Source organism: Salmo trutta, chromosome 40 (assembly GCF_901001165.1).
Source record: "Salmo trutta chromosome 40, fSalTru1.1, whole genome shotgun sequence".
In the NCBI taxonomy this organism is placed as follows: domain Eukaryota; kingdom Metazoa; phylum Chordata; class Actinopteri; order Salmoniformes; family Salmonidae; genus Salmo; species Salmo trutta.
The window spans coordinates 7,169,640-7,189,947 of NC_042996.1; the positions used below are offsets into that span (position 1 = coordinate 7,169,640).

The 20,308-nt window shown below is 44.0% G+C and overlaps 1 protein-coding gene across 1 annotated transcript in view; it reads left to right on the forward strand.

The window, feature by feature from the left end:
• Positions 1–20,308, forward strand: part of LOC115180292 (apoptotic protease-activating factor 1) — a 77,298-nt gene that overhangs the window by 45,475 nt on the left and 11,515 nt on the right. The gene's annotated exons all lie outside the window — the stretch shown is intronic.

Consider the following 20,308-nt stretch of genomic DNA (forward strand, 5'->3'; position numbering starts at 1 on the left):
ACACAGCCTGGAGGTGTGTTGGGTCATTGTCCTGTTGAAAAACAAATGATAGTTCCACTAAGCGTAAACCAAATCAAATGTATTTATATAGCCCTTCTTACATCAGCTGATATCTCAAAGTGCTGTACAGAAACCCAGCCTAAAACCCCAAACAGCAAGTGATGCAGGTGTAGAAGCACGGTGGCTAGGAAAAACTCCCTAGAAAGGCCAAAACCTAGGAAGAAACCTAGAGAGGAACCAGGCTATGAGGGGTGGCCAGTCCTCTTCTGGCTGTGCCGGGTGGAGATTATAACAGAACAGGGCCAAGATGTTGAAATGTTCATAAATGACCAGCATGGTCAAATAATAATAATCACAGTAGTTGTCGAGGGTGCAACAAGTCAGCACCTCGAGTAAATGTCAGTTGGCTTTTCATAGCCGATCATTGAGAGTATCTCTACCGCTCCTGCTGTCTCTAGAGTGTTGAAAACCGCAGGTCTGGGACAGGTAGCACGTCCGGTGAACAGGTCAGGGTTCCATAGCCGTAGGCAGAACAGTTGAAACTGGAGCAGCAGCACGGCCAGGTGGGCTGGGGACAGCAAGGAGTCATCATGCCAGGTAGTCCCGAGGAATGGTGCTAGGGCTCAGGTCCTCCGAGAAAGAGAGAATTAGAGAGAGCATACTTAAATTCACACAGGACACCAGATAAGACAGGAGAAATAGTCCAGATATAACAGACTGACCCAAGCCCCCCGACACATAAACTACTGCAGCATAAATACTGGAGGCTGAGACAGGAGGGGTCAGGAGACACTCTGGCCCCATCCCATGATACCCCCAGACAGGGCCAAACAGGCAGGATATAACCACACCCACTTTGCCAAAGCACAGCCCCCACACCACTGAAGGGATAGCTTCAACCACCAACTTACCATCCTGAGACAAGGCCGAGTATAGCCCACAAAGATCTCCGCCACGGCACAACCCAAGGGGGGGGCGTCAACCCAGACAGGAAGACCACGTCAGTGACTCAACCCACTCAAGTGAAACCAGATGGGATGGCGTATCGCTGCAGAATGTTGTGGTTGCCATGCTGGTTAAGTGTGTCTTGAATTGTAAATAAATCACTGACCGTGTCACCAGCAAAGCACCATCACACCACCTCCTCCATGCTTCACGGTGGGAACCACGCATGCGGAGGTCATCCGTTAACCTCTCTGGGGTATGTGGGACACCACCCGCGGGACACACTATTCAACAGCCAGTGAAATAGCAGGGCGCCAAATTCAAAACAACAAAAATCTCATAATTCAAATTTCTCAAACATACAACTATTATATCCCATTTTAAAGATACACTTCCCGTTAATCCAACCACATTGTCCGATTTCAAAAAGGCTTTACGGCGAAAGCATAACATTAGATTATGTTAGGACAGCGCTTAGACAAGAAAAACCACACAGCCATTTTCCAAGCAAGGAGAGGCGTCACAAAAAACAGAAATACAGCTAAAATGAATCACTAACCTTTGATGATCTTCATCAGATGGCACTCATAGGACTTCATGTTACACAATACATGTATGTTTTGCTCGATAAAGTTCATTTTTATATCCAAAAACCCCATTTTACATTGGCGTGTAATGTTCAGAAATGTTTTGCCTCCCAAAACTTCTGGTGAATGAGCACATCAATTTACAGAAATACTCATCATAAACATTGATCAAATATTCAACTGTTATTCAAAGAATTATAGATACACTTTTCCTTAATGCAACTGCTGTGTCAGATTTCAAAAAAGCTTTACAGCGAAAGCACACTGCAATAATCTGAGTACGGTGCTCAGTCACAAAACTAAACCCGCCATTTTGTCGTCAACAAAACTCAGAAATAGCATTATAAATATTCACTTACTTTTGATGATCTTTATCGGAATGCATTCCCAGGAATCCCAGTTCCACAATAAATGTTCATTTGTTTCGAAAAAAAAAAGTCCATTCTTTATGTCCAAATACCTTCATTTTGTTTGCGCGTTCAGTCGAAAAGTTCAGACGAAAAGTAAAAAAAGTTATATTACAGTTCGTAGAAACATGTCAAACGATGTATAGAATCAATCTTTAGGATGTTTTTATTATAAATCTTCCATAATATTCCAACCGGACGATTCCTTTGTCTTCAAAAAGAAAAGGAACACAGCTAACTCGAACGTGAGCTCATGTCATTTTCTGTCATCTGACTCCATATGCTCTTATTCTCTCCCCATTCACAGTAGAAGCCTGAAACAACGTTCAAAAGACTGTTGACATCTAGTGGAAGCCTTAGGAAGTGCAAAATTACCCCACAGACACTATATTGGATAGGGAATCACTTGAAAAACTACAAACCTCAGATTTCCACACTTCCTGGTTGGATTTTTTCTCAGGTTTTTGCCTGCCATATGAGTTCTGTTATACTCACAGATATCATTCAAACAGTTTTAGAAACTTCAGAATATGCATATCTAAGCTTCTGGGACTGAGTAGCAGGCAGTTTACCCTGGGCACCTTCTTCATCCGGACGTCAAAATACTGCCCCCTACCCAAGAGAGGTTAAGCTACTCTGTGTCTCACAAAGACATGGCGATTGGCGCCAAAAATTGCAAATTTGGACTCATCAGACTAAAGAACAGATTTCCACCGGTCTGATGTACATTGCTCGTTTTCTTGGCCCAAGCAAGTCTCTTCTTCTTATTGTTGTCCTTTTAGTAGTGGTTTCTTTGTAGCAATTCACATAGTCTCTTCTGAACAGTTGATGTTGAGATGTCTCTGTTACTTGAACTCTGTGAAGCATTTATTTGGGCTGCGATTTCTGAGGCTGGTAACTCTAATGAACTTATCCTCTGCAGCAGGGTCTTCCTTTCCTGTGGCGGTCCCAGTTTCATCATAGCGCTTGATGGTTTTTGCGAATGCACTTGAGGGAACTTTCAAAGTTCTTGACATTTTCCGCATTGACTGATCTTCATGTCTTAAAGTTTCTCTTTGCTTATTTGAGCTGTTCTTGCCATTATATGGACTTGGTCTTTAACCAAATACAGTTGAAGTCGGAAGTTTACATACACTTATGTTGGAGTCATTAAAACTCGTTTTTCAACCACTCCACACATTTCTTGTTAACAAACTATAGTTTTGGCAAGTCGGTTAGGACATCTACTTTGTGCATGACACAAGTCATTTTTCCAACAATTGTTTACAGACAGATTATTTCACTTATAATTCACTGTATCACAATTCCAGTGGGTCAGAAGTTTACATATACTAAGTTGACTGTGCCTTTTAAACGGCTTGGAAAATTCCAGAAAATTATTTCATGGCTTTAGAAGCTTCTGATAGGTTTATTGACATAATTTGAGTCAATTGGATGTGTACTTGTGGATGTATTTCAAGGCTTACCTTCAAACTCAGTGCCTCTTTGCTTGACATCCGTTGGAAAATCAAAAGAAATCAGCCAAGACCTCAGAAAAAAAATTGTAGACCTCCACAAGTCTGGTTCAGCCTTGGGAGCAATTTCCAAACGCCTGAAGGTACCACGTTCATCTGTACAAACAATAGTACGCAAGTATAAACACCATGTGAAACACGCAGCCGTCATACCGCTCAGGAAGGAGACGCGTTCTGTCTCCTAGAGATGAACGTACTTAGGTGTGAAAAGTGCAAATCAATCCCAGAACAACAGCAAAGGACCTTGTGAAGATGCTGGAGGAAACGGGTATAAAAGTATCTATATCCACAGTAAAACGAGTCCTATATCGGCATAACCTGAAAGGCCGTTCTGCAAGGAAGAAGCCACTGCTCCAAAACTGCCATTAAAAAAGCTGCACATGGGGACAAAGATTGTAATTTTTGGAGAAATGTCCTCTGGTCTGATGAAACAAAAATAGAACTGTTTGGCCATACTGACCATGGTTATGTTTGGAGGAAAAAGTGGGAGGCTTGCAAGCCGAAGAACACCATCCCAACCGTGAAGCACTGGGGTGGCAGCATCATGTTGTGGGGGTACTTTGCTGCAGGAGGGACTGGTGAATTTCACAAAATAGATGGCATCATGAGAGAGGAAAATGATGTGGATATATTGAAGCAACATCAAGACATCAGTCAGGAAGTTAAAGCTTGGTCGCAAATGGGTCTTCCAAATGGACAATGACCCCAAGCATACTTCTAAAGTTATGGCTTAAGGACAACAAAGTCAAGGTATTGGAGTGGCCATCACAAAGCCCTGACCTCAGTCCTATAGAAAATTTGTGGGCAGAACTGAAAAAGCGTGTGCGAGCAAGGAGGCTTACAAACCTGATTCAGTTACACTAGCTCTGTCAGGGGGAATGGGCCAAAATTCACCCAACTTATTGTGGGAAGCTTGTGGAAGGCTACCCAAAACATTTGACCCAAGTTAAACAATTTAAAGGCAATGCTACCAAATACTAATTGAGTGTATGTTATCTTCTGACCCACTGGGAATGTGATGAAAAAAATAAAAGCTGAAATAAATCATTCTCTCTACTATTATTCTGACATTTCACATTATTAAATAAAGTGGTGATCCTAAGACTGAATTTTTACTAGGATTAAATGTCAGGAATTGTGAAACATTTAAACTCAGTTTATTTGGCTAAAGTGTATGTAAACTTCCGACTTCAACTATTGGTCTTTCTTCTGTATACCACCCTTACCTTGTCACAATACAACTGATTGGCTCAAACGCATTAAGAACGAAAGAAATTCCACTAGCTTTTAACAAGGCACACGTGTTAATTGAAATGTATTCCAGGTGACTACCTCATGAAACTGGTTGACAGGATGCCAAGAGTGTGCAAAGCTGTCATCAAGGCAAAGGGTGGCTACTTTGAAGATAGTCAAATCTAAAATATATGTTGATTTGTTTAACACTTGTTTTTGGCTACTACATGATTCCATATGTGTTATTTCATAGTTTTGATTTCTTCACTATTATTATTCAATGTAGAAAGTAGTACAAATAAAGAAACTCTGGAATGAGTAGGTGTGTCCAAACTTTTGACTGGTACTGTAGGTGCAACCACATATCTTGATAACCACACAGTATTTAATTTATCATTATATTACTTTATGATGCTTTCCAATACAATATTATACAGCACTATATGACTCAACATAGTGCTCTATATTAGTACATTACGGGTCTATAAAAGACTAATGCAAGGGATAGAATGTTGAGTTTTCTCAATATTCCAAAATACAGTGTTTTACAAAAGTATTCGAACCCTTGGATTTCTTCACATTTTATTGTGTTGCAAAGTGGGATTGAAATGGATTATATAGTTTTTTTTTATTATTGTCAACAATCTTAAGTTTGGGATAGGGGGCAGTATTGAGAATTTTGGAAAAAATATGTTCCCATTTTTAACTGCCTCCTACACCAACTCAGAAGCTAGAATATGCATATTATTGTTCAGGTTTGGATAGAAAACACTGAATTTTCTAAAACTGTTTGAATGGTGTCTGTGAGGATAACAGAACTCCTATGGCAGGCAAAAACCTGACAAGGTTTCAAGCAGGAAGTACCCTGTCTGACAAGGAGTCGTGCGTCTTGCATCTTTTTATTGAAAAGTAAGGATCTTAGCTGTAACGTGACAATTCCCAGGGCTCCAATAGGCTCTCAGAACCCGCGAAAAACCTGAAGGTTTACGAGGGAGCCTCAGGCTGAAACACATTATCACCTTTTGTAAGTGGCTGCTCAGAGGACCTTTGAATGAGGCGCGTGCACGATTCGCTCCTGAGGAGAAATTTTATTCGGCTGTTTAGGCTCAATGCATATTCCCGGTCGGAATATTATCACTTATCTACGAGATAAATGGCATAAAAATTGGTTTTAAACAGCGGTTGACATGCTTCGAAGTACGGTAATGGAATATTTAGACATTTTTGTCACGCCAATGCGCGACACCGTGATGAAGCATTCTGATAGTGTCTAGAACTCACGAACAAAACGTCGCTGTTTGGATATAACGATGGATTATTTGGGACCAAACCAACATTTGTTATTGAAGTAGAAGTCCTGGCAGTGTATTCTGACGAAGAACAAGCAAGGTAAGAACATTTTTCTTATAGGAAATGTGATTTTGGTGGAGGCTGACCTGGGTGGGTATCTAAATAGCTAGCCCTGTGATGCCGGGCTATGTACTTAGATTATTGCAAAATGTGCTTCATCCGAAAAGCTATTTTAAAATCGGACATATCGAGTGCATAGAGGAGTAATGTATCTATAATTCTTAAAATAATTGTTATGCTTTTTGTGAACGTTTATCGTGAGTAATTTAGCAAACTGTTAGTAAATTCCCCGGAAGTTTGCGGGGTTATGCTTTTTCTGAACGTCACATGCTAATGTAAAAAGCTGTTTTTTGATATAAATATGAACTTGATTGAACAGACATGCATGTATTGTATAACACAATGTCCTAGGTGTGTCATCTGATGAAGATCATAAAAGGTTAGTGCTGCATTTAGCTGTGGTTTGGTTTTATGTGACATGATATGCTAGCTTGAAAAATGGGTGTCTGATTATTTCTGGCTGGGCACTCTGCTGACATAATCTAATGTTTTGCTTTCGTTGTAAAGCCTTTTTGAAATCGGACAGTGGGGTTAGATTAACGAGATTCTTGTCTTTAAATAGCTGTAAAATAGTCATATGTTTGAGAAATTGAAGTAATAGTATTTCTAACGATTCAAAAATCGCGCCACTGGATTTCAGTGGCTGTTACGTAGGTGGGACGAGTTCGTCCCACATGCGCCAGAGAGGTTAACAAAATACTCTTTCAAAGTGGAATAATTTTTTCAATACTTTTTTAAAGATTAATAAAAAATAAATCAAATATATTAGTTGCATAAGTATTCAGCTTCCTGATTCCATACATGCTAGAGGCACCTATGTCAGCAGAACAGAACATGTATGTGGGTATACACTATGTTCTGTTCTCTCAATATACCCACATACACTGAGTGTACAAAACATTAGGAGCACCTTCTTTAGAACAGCCTCATTTCGTCAGGGCATGGACTCTGTGTCAAGCGTTCCACAGGGATGCTGGCCCATGTTGACTCCAATGCTTCCCACAGTTGTGTCAAGTTGGCTGGATGTCCTTTGGGTGGTGGACCATTCTTGATAAAACTGTGATAAACCCAGCAGCGTTGTAGTTTTTGACACAAACCAGTGCGCCTGGCACCTACTACCATACCCCGATCAAAGGCACTTCAATCTTTTGTCTTGCCCATTCACCTTCTGAATGGCACACACAATATATGTCTCAATTGTCTCAAGGCTTACAAATCCTACTTGAACCTCTCTCCTCCCCTTCATCTACACTGATTTGAAGTGGATTTAACAAGTGACATCAGTAAGGGATCATAGCTTTCACCTGGATTCACCAGGTCATTCTATGTCATGGAAAGACCAGATTTTTGTAATGTGTTGTACACTCGGTGTACGTGTTCTTTCTCTCAACAGACCCACATATGCCGTGCCTTCACAAAGTATTCACACCCCTTGACTTTTCCACATTTTGCTGTGTTACAGCCTGAATATAAAATAGTTGAAATTTAGATGTTTTGTCAGTGGCCTACACACACAATACCCCATAATGTCAAAGTGGAATAGTTTTTTTTATTTTTACAGATTTATTAAAAATGAACCGCTGAAATGTAGTGAGACAAAAGTATTCAACCTCTTTGTTATGGTAAGCCTAAATAAGTTCAGGAGTAAAAATGTGCTTAACAAGTCACATAATAAGTTGCATGGACTCGCTCTGTGTGCAATAATAGTGTTTAACATATTTTTTTTAACGACTACCTCATCTCTGTACCCCACACATGCAATTATCTGTAAGGTTGAGCAGTGAATTTCAAATACAGATTCAACCACAAAGACCAGGGAGATTTTTGAAGGGCACCTGTTGGTAGATGGGTAAAAAGAAAATGGCAGACATTGAATATCTCTTTCAGCATGGTGAAGTGATTAATTATGTTTTGGATGGTGTATCAGTACACCCAGTCACTACAAAGATACAGGCGTCCTTCCTAATTCAGTTGCCGGAGAGGAAGGAAACCACTCATGGATTTCACCTTGAGGCCAATGGTGACTTTAAAACCATTACAGAGTTTAATGGTTGTGATAGAAGAACTGAGGATGGATCAACAACATTTGTAGTTACTCCACAATACTAACATAATTGACAGAGTAAAAAGAAGGACGCCTGTGCAGAATAAAAAATATTCAAAAACGTGCATCCTGTTTGCAAGAAGGCACTTAAGTAATACTGCAAAACATGTGGCAAAGCAATTAATTAACTTTTAGTCCTGAATACATAGTAGTGTTTGGAGAAAATCCAACACAACACATAACTGAGTACCACCACTGGTGATTTTAGCAAGTAAAGCAAGTTAATGGCACCATAACAGTGACAACAAAGCAAAACAAAAAAACTCGCAATATCAACTAGAATTACTGATCTTTTTTGTTGAAAAATAATATTTGAATGGGAAGAGTCACCGGCAAACATGGTTATAGACCCAACAACATTATATAGTATCCCCTCATGGTTACAGACCCAACAACATTATATAGTATCCCCTCCTCATGGTTACAGACCCAACAACATTATATAGTATCCCCTCCTCATGGTTACAGACCCAACAACATTATATAGTGTCCCCTCCTCATGGTTACAGACCCAACAACATTATATAGTATCCCCTCCTCATGGTTACAGACCCAACAACATTATATAGTATCCCCTCATGGTTACAGACCCAACAACATTATATAGTATCCCTTCCTCATGGTTACAGACCTAACAACATTATATAGTATCCCTCCTCATGGTTACAGACCCAACAACATTATATAGTATCCCCTCCTCATGGTTACAGACCCAACAACATTATATAGTATCCCTCCTCATGGTTACAGACCCAACAACATTATATAGTATCCCCTCCTCATGGTTACAGACCCAACAACATTATATAGTATCCCTCCTCATGGTTACAGACCCAACAACATTATATAGTATCCCTCCTCATGGTTACAGACCCAACAACATTATATAGTATCCCTTCCTCATGGTTACAGACCCAACAACATTATATAGTGTCCCCTCCTCATGGTTACAGACCCAACAACATTATATAGTATCCCCTCCTCATGGTTACAGACCCAACAACATTATATAGTATCCCCTCATGGTTACAGACCCAACAACATTATATAGTATCCCCTCCTCATGGTTACAGACCCAACAACATTATATAGTATCCCCTCCTCATGGTTACAGACCCAACAACATTATATAGTATCCCTCCTCATGGTTACAGACCCAACAACATTATATAGTATCCCTCCTCATGGTTACAGACCCAACAACATTATATAGTATCCCTCCTCATGGTTACAGACCCAACAACATTATATAGTATCCCTCCTCATGGTTACAGACCCAACAACATTATATAGTATCCCCTCCTCATGGTTACAGACCCAACAACATTATATAGTATCCCTTCTCATGGTTACAGACCCAACAACATTATATAGTATCCCTCCTCATGGTTACAGACCCAACAACATTATATAGTATCCCTCCTCATGGTTACAGACCCAACAACATTATATAGTATCCCTCCTCATGGTTACAGACCCAACAACATTATATAGTATCCCCTCCTCATGGTTACAGACCCAACAACATTATATAGTATCCCTCCTCATGGTTACAGACCCAACAACATTATATAGTATCCCCTCCTCATGGTTACAGACCCAACAACATTATATAGTATCCCTCCTCATGGTTACAGACCCAACAACATTATATAGTATCCCTCCTCATGGTTACAGACCCAACAACATTATATAGTATCCCCTCATGGTTACAGACACAACAACATTATATAGTATCCCCTCCTCATGGTTACAGACCCAACAACATTATATAGTATCCCCTCATGGTTACAGACACAACAACATTATATAGTATCCCCTCATGGTTACAGACACAACAACATTATATAGTATCCCCTCCTCATGGTTACAGACCCAACAACATTATATAGTATCCCTCCTCATGGTTACAGACCCAACAACATTATATAGTATCCCTTCCTCATGGTTACAGACCCAACAACATTATATAGTATCCCTCCTCATGGTTACAGACCCAACAACATTATATAGTATCCCCTCCTCATGGTTACAGACCCAACAACATTATATAGTATTCCCTCTTCATGGTTACAGACCCAACAACATTATATAGTATCCCTCCTCATGGTTACAGACCCAACAACATTATATAGTATCCCCTCATGGTTACAGACCCAACAACATTATATAGTATCCCTTCTTCATGGTTACAGACCCAACAACATTATATAGTATCCCTCCTCATGGTTACAGACCCAACAACATTATATAGTATCCCTCCTCATGGTTACAGACCCAACAACATCATATAGTATCCCCTCCTCATGGTTACAGACCCAACAACATTATATAGTATCCCTCCTCATGGTTACAGACCCAACAACATTATATAGTATCCCTCCTCATGGTTACAGACCCAACAACATTATATAGTATCCCTCCTCATGGTTACAGGCCCAACAACATTATATAGTATCCCTCCTCATGGTTACAGGCCCAACAACATTATATAGTATCCCTCCTCATGGTTACAGACCCAACAACATTATATAGTATCCCCTCCTCATGGTTACAGACCCAACAACATTATATAGTATCCCCTCCTCATGGTTACAGACCCAACAACATTATATAGTATCCCCTCCTCATGGTTACAGACCCAACAACATTATATAGTATCCCTCCTCATGGTTACAGACCCAACAACATTATATAGTATCCCTCCTCATGGTTACAGACCCAACAACATTATATAGTATCCCTTCCTCGTGAATAAAAGCACATGAGCTAATTTATGCAGCAGCATACATTTTTAGACCGTTGTTGTGCTTACTTGAACAGGAAGGTGGCGTGGCGGTCCTTCTTGTGGGCAAATTTTGTCATCAAAGGTATTTTCAAGGTAACTGGGAACTCTAAAAAAACAAAAAGAAGGTTGAATCATGATGTCCGTGAATTTCAGGTCGGAGCGCTAGAAAGAGGCCCAAGTTCCCGGTGTGGAATTCTATGTTGGATGACCGTTCAAAATGTCATTTCCAAGTTGGAGCTAGTTTTTTTCCCCAGAGTTCCCAGTTGTCTTAAACACGGAAGAAGTCATGCTGGATGGACAGCATGGCTAATGTATTCAACCTTTTCTGGCCCATGGTGTTGCGAGTGAATGTTTATCGTTTTAAGCTTGGAAAAGAGACCATTTCAGACAGATGATTTAAATCCTTAAACCCAGACTTGGACCACACACCCTCTCCACCGAATAGCAGGCAGGCGAAGCAAAATGGTGATTGCTTTGCAACGCTTGCAGTTAGCTACTGATTCCTTCCAAACCACTCATTGTTGAACTTGCGATTTCCAACTTGTTGTGTAATGTTTATGTCCAATGGCCGATGAGCACCGATACGTTTTATCTATAATTTATCTTCATATTGCAAGGATGGAGAAGGATTTTCCAGTAGATTGTCGACGTGGTTCATGGTGATGACTGCTTGTCTAGCTTGCTAGCTAAGATTTTGAAAGTAACATGATCCAATCAAAGCTACGGTAGATATAATGTGATTTGATGTCATTTTATCTGTGGCCAATGACCTTGAGCCTTCTTAAATAGGCACTTCTAATGTAAATCTATGGCAGCACCCAAGGGGACTTAAACTGCCTAGCTTTCCCTGTAGATTCTGCGGTGACGTAGTGTTCTCATGAGTGACAGAACACTGAGCCAATCACGGCACAACTAAAGAAGATTACCAACACCTATGCTCTGTATATTCCGCTAGCTGCCCCTCCACCACAAAAAGCACTGAGCTAGGCTGAAACGCCTGCATTTTGGAGCTGCCTTACTCAAGAAAGAGACCATGTTTGTATGCGGCTTTATTAACTCAATATTATTTAAAAAAATATATACATTGTTTGCGAACTGATATGTGACATGAATTAATGCCAAAATAACATGCCCTAAATGACGGGTCGCCACTGGGTACCACTCTCCATATTTTCAAGCATAGTGGTGGCTGCATTATGTTATGGGTATGCTCCTAATCGTAAAGGACTTGGGAGTTTTTCAGGATAAAAAAGAAATGTAATGGAGGTAAGCACAGGCAAAATCCTAACTTACCCAGAAAGACTCTCAGCTGTAATTGCTGCCAAAGGTGCTTCTACAAAGTATTGACTCAGGGGTGTGAATACTTATGTAAATTAGAAATGTCTGTATTTCATTTTCAATAAATTAGCTAACATTTCTTAAAACATGTTTCCACTTTGTCATTATGGGTTATGGGAATAATAATTCTCACCCATGTACACACAATAACCCATAATGACAAAGTGGAAACATGTTTTAAGAAATGTTAGCTAATTTATTGAAAATGAAATACAGACATAAAGTTTTGTTAACTTATTCCACATTTTGTTGTGTTACAGCCAGAAATTATGACTACTTTCTGAAGGCACTGTATGTTCTGTTTTCTCAATATACCCACATTTATCAAACATATCCCCAGATCTCATAGCATCCTTATTTAACCTTCATTCATTTCCCTAGGTACTCTCACATGAATCATGCACTGACACACACGTGTACAGACATACACACACACAGAGACACACATACGTCTCCAAATACAGACACACACACACATACGTAGACACACACACACAGTACTGTAGATGGATGTGGGGAGTTAAGATGAAGGCAGTTGCCTGTCGGTAGTGTTGTCAGACCTCACTTCTCTTCTCTAGGTGATTGAAGACCAAGAGAAGATATCCAACCTTATCTCACCTTTTCACACTCGCTGTTGTTGCTCTCCATCTCTCTGTTCCCCATAGGACGTCTCTCACACTCTCCTACTAATGGCATCTCTCCTCTCTCGCTCTCTACTTCTGTCTGTCTTTCTCTCACTCTCTCTTTTACTCACTCACTTTGTGGCTCTCTCTCTCTGTCTGTTTCTCCCTCTCCCTTTCTCTCAGGTGTTCATTCTCTGTTTCTTTCACTTTTCATCTCCCCATTAGAACCCCTCTCTCAATCTCTCTCCTTCCATCATAGGCTGCTGAACAAGGGTAAGAATTGGGTAAAATATGAGAGCTTTCTGCTTCTCTTGTCTGGTCTGGTCTGATCTGATCTGGTCTGGTCTGTGCTAACAAGACCCAGGTGGGGAGTGAGAGGAGTCAAGGTTAATGTGACCTTCCCCTGGAGAGGTGGAAAGGGGGAGAAAATAAAGACTACATTCGTGAGGGAGAGAATCATAGAGAAGGAAGGGTGGGAGTTAGGAAGAGAGAGATATGGAGGTACATTGTGCGATCTCTGTCCCCCATAAAGCTAAATAATCCATCTGTAAATATCTTGTTACTGAAACCCTGTTAATAATGTTTCATAGTCAGTCGCCTAACAATATTGGACAAGAAATGTATATTATGCTGATTGGTCCGTTCAAGTCTCCCGATTTAACGTCACAAACACCTAGTTTAGTAATAAAAAGGCTCAGTTGCCTTCCCATGACAACGGTGCATTTTCTAATGCTTGTAGATACAGCACTCTTACACCACAATCTATGTCGGTAAATAGATTGGATGAAGTCATCCGATCAGACATGGTGGAGTGAGTCAGTAGGAGAGAACCTTGTCAGTGTAGATCTGTTGTTCCTCCCCAGCCATAACACCACGTACTGATAGTTCCCAACAGAGAAGCTGCAGGAGAGCCATGCCACACTCCACGCAGAGCAGAGACATGCCTCTAAAAATACACACACACTGCCTGTCACATCACAGTTCTGTGCTGTGTGGATGTGGGTATGGGGTGGGTGTTTTTTGTGATTTTTGTTTGAGGTTTTGTTTTTAGGCTTGTGTTTTTGTATAAATTAAATGTGTATTTCGGATAGAATTACGATCAGACACCGTACAGTTATTATATTTGTGTGTTCATATTTTTCTGATTCCAAGATCAAAAGCTACATCTCGGTCTTTGAAAGAGCCAGCTATTGTCAACGTTCCCTTGAGTAAGGACCACCCAAACTGCTCATTGGCTGCTCTCTGCTCCAGCTTCTCCAACTTAATGTGTGTTTGCCTGTACACACACACACATACATGTGTGTGTGTGTGTGTGTATATTCTAATGTATAAAGCATATTATGTCAGGTACAAAATGACTGGTAGTTTAGGAGTGCAGACTGTCGGTCTCTAACAGACAGACAGACAGGGAGACAGATCTTTCATCAAGCAGCGATGAAAGCGTGGGTTTTGGTAAAAGCAGAAGACTCATTTCTGTCTCGGTTGAACTAATAAAGTATTCTTCTTCTTCTTCTTCAGCTAGAGCCGTGATCTAGCCTTGTTCAGCCTTTGCTACGTCCCAAAAGGTACCCTATTCCGTTTATAGTACACTACTTTTGACCAGGGTGCCATTTGGTTGGCAGCCCTGAGTTTGGCCTAGCTACAGTATATCTCTTCCCAGGCTCATGGCGTAAACACAACATGATGTAGTAAAATATTTATCCCCCCAAAGCCTGTTGTTCCCATGCTCTCCTCTCATTAAACCTGGGTTAATTGTCTTTGGCTGTGGGAGAGAGAGGGGACATGTTATACCTTACACCCCAGGACGAGATGGTGGAGAGGAAGAGCGGCAAGATGTGGGAAAGGGTTAGGGAAGAGAGGGAAAGGGTTAGGGAAGAGAGGGAAAGGGTTAGGGAAGAGAGGGAAAGGGTTAGGGAAGGGAGGGAAAGGGTTAGGGAAGGGAGGGAAAGGGTTAGGGAAGAGAGGGAAAGGGTTAGGGAAGGGAGGGAAAGGGTTAGGGAAGAGAGGGAAAGGGTTAGGGAAGAGAGGGAAAGGGTTAGGGAAGAGAGGGAAAGGGTTAGGGAAGAGAGGGAAAGGGTTAGGGAAGAGAGGGAAAGGGTTAGGGAAGAGAGGGAAAGGGTTAGGGAAGGGAGGGAAAGGGTTAGGGAAAGAGAGGGAAAGGGTTAGGGAAGAGAGGGAAAGGGTTAGGGAAGAGAGGGAAAGGGTTAGGGAAGAGAGGGAAAGGGTTAGGGAAGAGAGGGAAAGGGTTAGGGAAGAGAGGGAAAGGGTTAGGAAGAGAGGGAAAGGGTTAGGGAAGAGAGGGAAAGGGTTAGGGAAGAGAGGGAAAGGGTTAGGGAAGAGAGGGAAAGGGTTAGGGAAGAGAGGGAAAGGGTTAGGGAAGAGAGGGAAAGGGTTAGGGAAGGGGAGGGAAAGGGTTAGGGAAGGGAGGGAAAGGGAGAGGGAAAGGGTTAGGGAAGAGAGGGAAAGGGTTAGGGAAGGGAGGGAAAGGGTTAGGGAAGAGAGGGAAAGGGTTAGGGAAGAGAGGGAAAGGGTTAGGGAAGAGAGGGAAAGGGTTAGGGAAGAGAGGGAAAGGGTTAGGGAAGAGAGGGAAAGGGTTAGGGAAGAGAGGGAAAGGGTTAGGGAAGAGAGGGAAAGGGTTAGGGAAGAGAGGGAAAGGGTTAGGGAAAGAGAGGGAAAGGGTTAGGGAAGGGAGGGAAAGGGTTAGGGAAGAGAGGGAAAGGGTTAGGGAAGAGAGGGAAAGGGTTAGGGAAGAGAGGGAAAGGGTTAGGGAAGAGAGGGAAAGGGTTAGGGAAGAGAGGGAAAGGGTTAGGGAAGAGAGGGAAAGGGTTAGGGAAGAGAGGGAAAGGGTTAGGGAAGAGAGGGAAAGGGTTAGGGAAGAGAGGGAAAGGGTTAGGGAAGAGAGGGAAAGGGTTAGGGAAGAGAGGGAAAGGGTTAGGGAAGGGAGGGAAAGGGTTAGGGAAGGGAGGGAAAGGGTTAGGGAAGAGAGGGAAAGGGTTAGGGAAGAGAGGGAAAGGAGGAAGAGAGGGAAAGGGTTAGGGAAGAGAGGGAAAGGGTAGGGAAGGGAGGGAAAGGGTTAGGGAAGGGAGGGAAAGGGTTAGGGAAAGAGGAGGGAAAGGGTTAGGGAAGAGAGGGACAGGGTTAGGGAAAAGAGAGGGAAAGGGTTAGGGAAAGAGAGGGAAAGGGTTAGGGAAGAGAGGGAAAGGGTTAGGGAGGGAGGGAAAGGGTTAGGGAAGAGAGGGAAAGGGTTAGGGAAGAGAGGGAAAGGGTTAGGGAAAAGAGAGGGAAAGGGTTAGGGAAGAGAGGGAAAAGGGGTTTAGGGAAAGAGAGGGAAAGGGTTAGGGAAGAGAGGGAAAGGGTTAGGGAAGGGAGGGAAAGGGTTAGGGAAGGGAGGGGAAAGGGCGAGGGAAAGGGTTAGGGAAAGAGAGGGAAAGGGTTAGGGAAGGGAGGGAAAGGGTTAGGGAAAAGAGAGGGGAAAAGGGTTAGGGAAGAGAGGGAAAGGGTTAGGGAAGAGAGAGGGAAAAGGGTTAGGGAAGAGAGGGAAAGGGTTAGGGAAGAGAGGGAAAGGGTTAGGGAAGAGAGGGAAAGGGTTAGGGAAGAGAGGGAAAGGGTTAGGGAAGAGAGGGAAAGGGTTAGGGAAGAGAGGGAAAGGGTTAGGGAAGAGAGGGAAAGGGTTAGGGAAGAGAGGGAAAGGGTTAGGGAAGAGAGGGAAAGGGTTAGGGAAGGGAGGGAAAGGGTTAGGGAAGAGAGGGAAAGGGTTAGGGAAGAGAGGGAAAGGGTTAGGGAAGGGAGGGAAAGGGTTAGGGAAGGGAGGGAAAGGGTTAGGGAAGAGAGGGAAAGGGTTAGGGAAAGAGAGGGAAAGGTTAGGGAAGAGAGGGAAAGGGTTAGGGAAGAGAGGGAAAGGGTTAGGGAAGAGAGGGAAAGGGTTAGGGAAGAGAGGGAAAGGGTTAGGGAAGAGAGGGAAAGGGTTAGGGAAGAGAGGGAAAGGGTTAGGGAAGGGGGAAAGGGTTAGGGAAGGGAGGGAAAGGGTTAGGGAAAGAGGGAAAAGGGTTAGGGAAGAGAGGGAAAAGGGTTAGGAAGGGAGGCGAAAGGTTAGGGAAGAGAGGGAAAGGGTTAGGGAAGGGAGGGAAAGGTGTTAGGGAAGAGAGGGAAGGGTTAGGGAAGAGAGGGAAAGGGTTAGGGAAGAGAGGGAAAGGGGTTAGGGAAGAGAGGGAAAGGGTTAGGGAAGAGAGGGAAAAGGGTTAGGGAAGGAGGGGAAAGGGTTAGGAAGGAGAGGGAAAGGGTTAGGGAAAGGAGGGAACGGGTTAGGGAAGGGAGGGAAAGGGTTAGGGAAGGGAGGGAAAGGGTTAGGGAAGAGAGGGAAAGGGTTAGGGAAGGGGAGGGAAGGGAAAAGGGGTTAGGGAAGAGAGGGAAAGGGTTAGGGAAGAGGGAAAGGGTTAGGGAAAGAGGGAAAGGGTTAGGGAAAGAGAGGGGAAAGGTTAGGGAAGAGAGGGAAAGGGTTAGGGAAGAGAGGGAAAGGGTTAGGGAAGAGAGGGAAAGGGTTAGGGAAGAGAGGGAAAGGGTTAGGGAAGAGAGGGAAAGGGTTAGGGAAGAGAGGGAAAGGGTTAGGGAAGAGAGGGAAAGGGTTAGGGAAGGGAGGAAAGGGTTAGGGAAGGGAGGGAAAGGGTTAGGGAAAAGAGGGAAAGGGTTAGGGAAAGAGAGGGAAAGGGTTAGGGAAGGGAGGGAAAGGGTTAGGGAAGAGAGGGAAAGGGTAGGGAAGCGAGGGAAAGGGTTAGGGAAGGAGGGAAAGGGTTAGGGAAGGAGGAAAGGGTAGGGAAGAGAGGAAAGGGTTAGGGAAGAGAGGGAAAGGGTTAGGGAAGAGAGGGAAAGGGTTAGGGAAGAGAGGGAAAGGGTTAGGGAAGAGAGGGAAAGGGTTAGGAAGAGAGGGAAAGGGTTAGGGAGGGAGAGGGAAAGGGTTAGGGAAGAGAGGGAAAGGGTTTAGGGAAGAGAGGGAAAGGGTTAGGGAAGAGAGGGAAAGGGTTAGGGAAGAGCGGGAAAGGGTTAGGAAGAGAGGGAAAGGGTTAGGGAAGGAGGAGGGAAAGGGTAGGGAAGAGAGGGAAGGGTTTTAGGGAAGAGAGGGAAAGGGTTAGGGAAGAGAGGGAAAGGGTTAGGGAAGAGAGGGAAAGGGTTAGGAAGAGAGGGAAGGGTTAGGGAAGAGAGGGAAAGGGTTAGGGAAGAGAGGGAAAGGGTTAGGGAAGAGAGGGGAAGGGTTAGGGAAGAGAGGGAAAGGGTTAGGGAAGAGAGGGAAAAGGGTTAGGGAAGGGAGGGAAAGGGTTAGGGAAGAGAGAGGAAAGGGTTAGGGAAGGGAGGGGAAAGGGTTAGGGAAGGGAGGGAAAGGGTTAGGGAAGAGAGGGGAAAGGGTTAGGGAAGAGAGGGAAAGGGTTAGGGAAGGGAGGGAAGGTTAGGGAAGGGAGGGAAAGGGTTAGGGAAGGGAGGGAAAGGGTTAGGGAAGGGAGGGAAAGGGTTAGGGAAGGGAGGGAAAGGGTTAGGGAAGAGAGGGAAAGGGTTAGGGAAGAGAGGGAAAGGGTTAGGGAAGAGAGGGAAAGGGTTAGGGAAGAGAGGGAAGGGTTAGGGAAGAGAGGGAAAGGGTTAGGGAAGAGAGGGAAAGGGTTAGGGAAGAGGAGGGAAAGGGTTAGGGAAGGGAGGGAAAGGGTTAGGGAAGAGAGGGAAAGGGTTAGGGAAGAGAGGGAAAGGGTTAGGGAAGAGAGGAAAGGGTTAGGGAAGAGAGGGAAAGGGTTAGGGAAGAGAGGGAAAGGGTTAGGGAAGAGAGGGAAAGGGTTAGGGAAGAGAGGAAAGGGTAGGAAGAGAGGGAAAGGGTTAGGGAAGAGAGGGAAAGGGTTAGGGAAGAGAGGGAAAGGGTTAGGGAAGAGAGGGAAAGGGTTAGGGAAGAGAGGGAAAGGGTTAGGGAAGAGAGGGAAAGGGTTAGGGAAGAGAGGGGAAAGGGTTAGGGAAGGGAGGGAAAGGGTTAGGGAAGGAGGGAAAGGGTTAGGGAAGAGAGGGAAAGGGGTTAGGGAAGAGAGGGAAAGGGTTAGGGAAGGAGGGAAGGTTAGGGAAGGAGGAAAGGGTTAGGGAAGAGAGGGAAAGGGTTAGGGAAGAGAGGGAAAGGGTTAGGGAAGAGAGGGAAGGGTTAGGGAAGAGAGGGAAAGGGTTAGGGAAGAGAGGGAAAGGGTTAGGGAAGAGAGGGAAAGGGGTAGGGAAGAGAGGGAAAGGGTTAGGGAAAAGAGAGGGAAAGGGTTAGGGAAGAGAGGGAAAGGTTTAGGGAAGGGAGGGAAAGGGTTAGGGAAGAGAGGGAAAGGTTAGGGAAGGGAGGGAAAGGGTTAGGGAAGAGAGGGAAAGGGTTTAGGGAAGGGAGGGAAAGGGTTTAGGGAAGGGAGGGAAAGGGTTAGGGAAGGAGGGAAAGGGTTAGGGAAGAGAGGGGAAAGGGTTAGGGAAGGGAGGGAAAGGGTTAGGGAAGGGAGGGAAAGGGTTAGGGAAGAGAGGGAAAGGGTTAGGGAAGAGAGGGAAAGGGTTAGGGAAAGAGAGGAAGGAGGGAAAGGGTTAGGGAAGAGAGGGAAAGGGTTAGGAAGAAGAGGGAAGGGAGGGAAAGGGTTAGGGAAGAGAGGGAAAAGGGTTAGGGCAGAGAGGGAAAGGGGTTAGGGAAGAGAGGGAAAGGGTTAGGTAGAAAGAGAGGGAAAGGGGTTAGGGAAAGAGAGGGAAAGGGTTAGGGAAGAGAGGGAAAGGGTTAGGAAGAGAGGGAAAGGGTAGGGAAGAGAGGGAAAGGGTTAGGAAGAGAGGGAAAGGGTTAGGGAAGGGAGGGAAAGGGTTAGGGGAGGAGAAGGGAAAGGGTTAGGGAAGAGAGGGAAAGGGTTAGGGAAGAGAGGGAAGGGTCTAGGGAAGGAGGGGAAAGGGTTAGGAAGGAGGGCAAAGGGTTAGGGAAGAGAGGGAAAGGGTTAGGGAAGAGAGGGAAAGGGTTAGGGAAGGAGGGAAAGGGTTAGGGAAGAGAGGGAAAGGTTAGGGAAGAGAGGGAAAGGGTTAGGGAAGAGAGGGAAAGGGTTAGGGAAGGGAGGGAAAGGTTAGGGAAGGGAGGGAAAGGGTTAGGGAAGGGAGGGAAAGGGTTAGGGAAGAGAGGGAAAGGGTTAGGAAGAGAGGGAAAGGGTTAGGGAAGAGAGGGAAAGGGTTTAGGGAAGAGAGGGAAAGGGTTAGGAAGAGAGGGAAAGGGTTAGGGAAGAGAGGGAAAGGGTTAGGGAAGGGAGGGAAAGGGTTAGGGAAGAGAGGGAAAGGGTTAGGGAAGAGAGGGAAAGGGTTAGGGAAGAGAGGGAAAGGGTTAGGGAAGGGAGGGAAAGG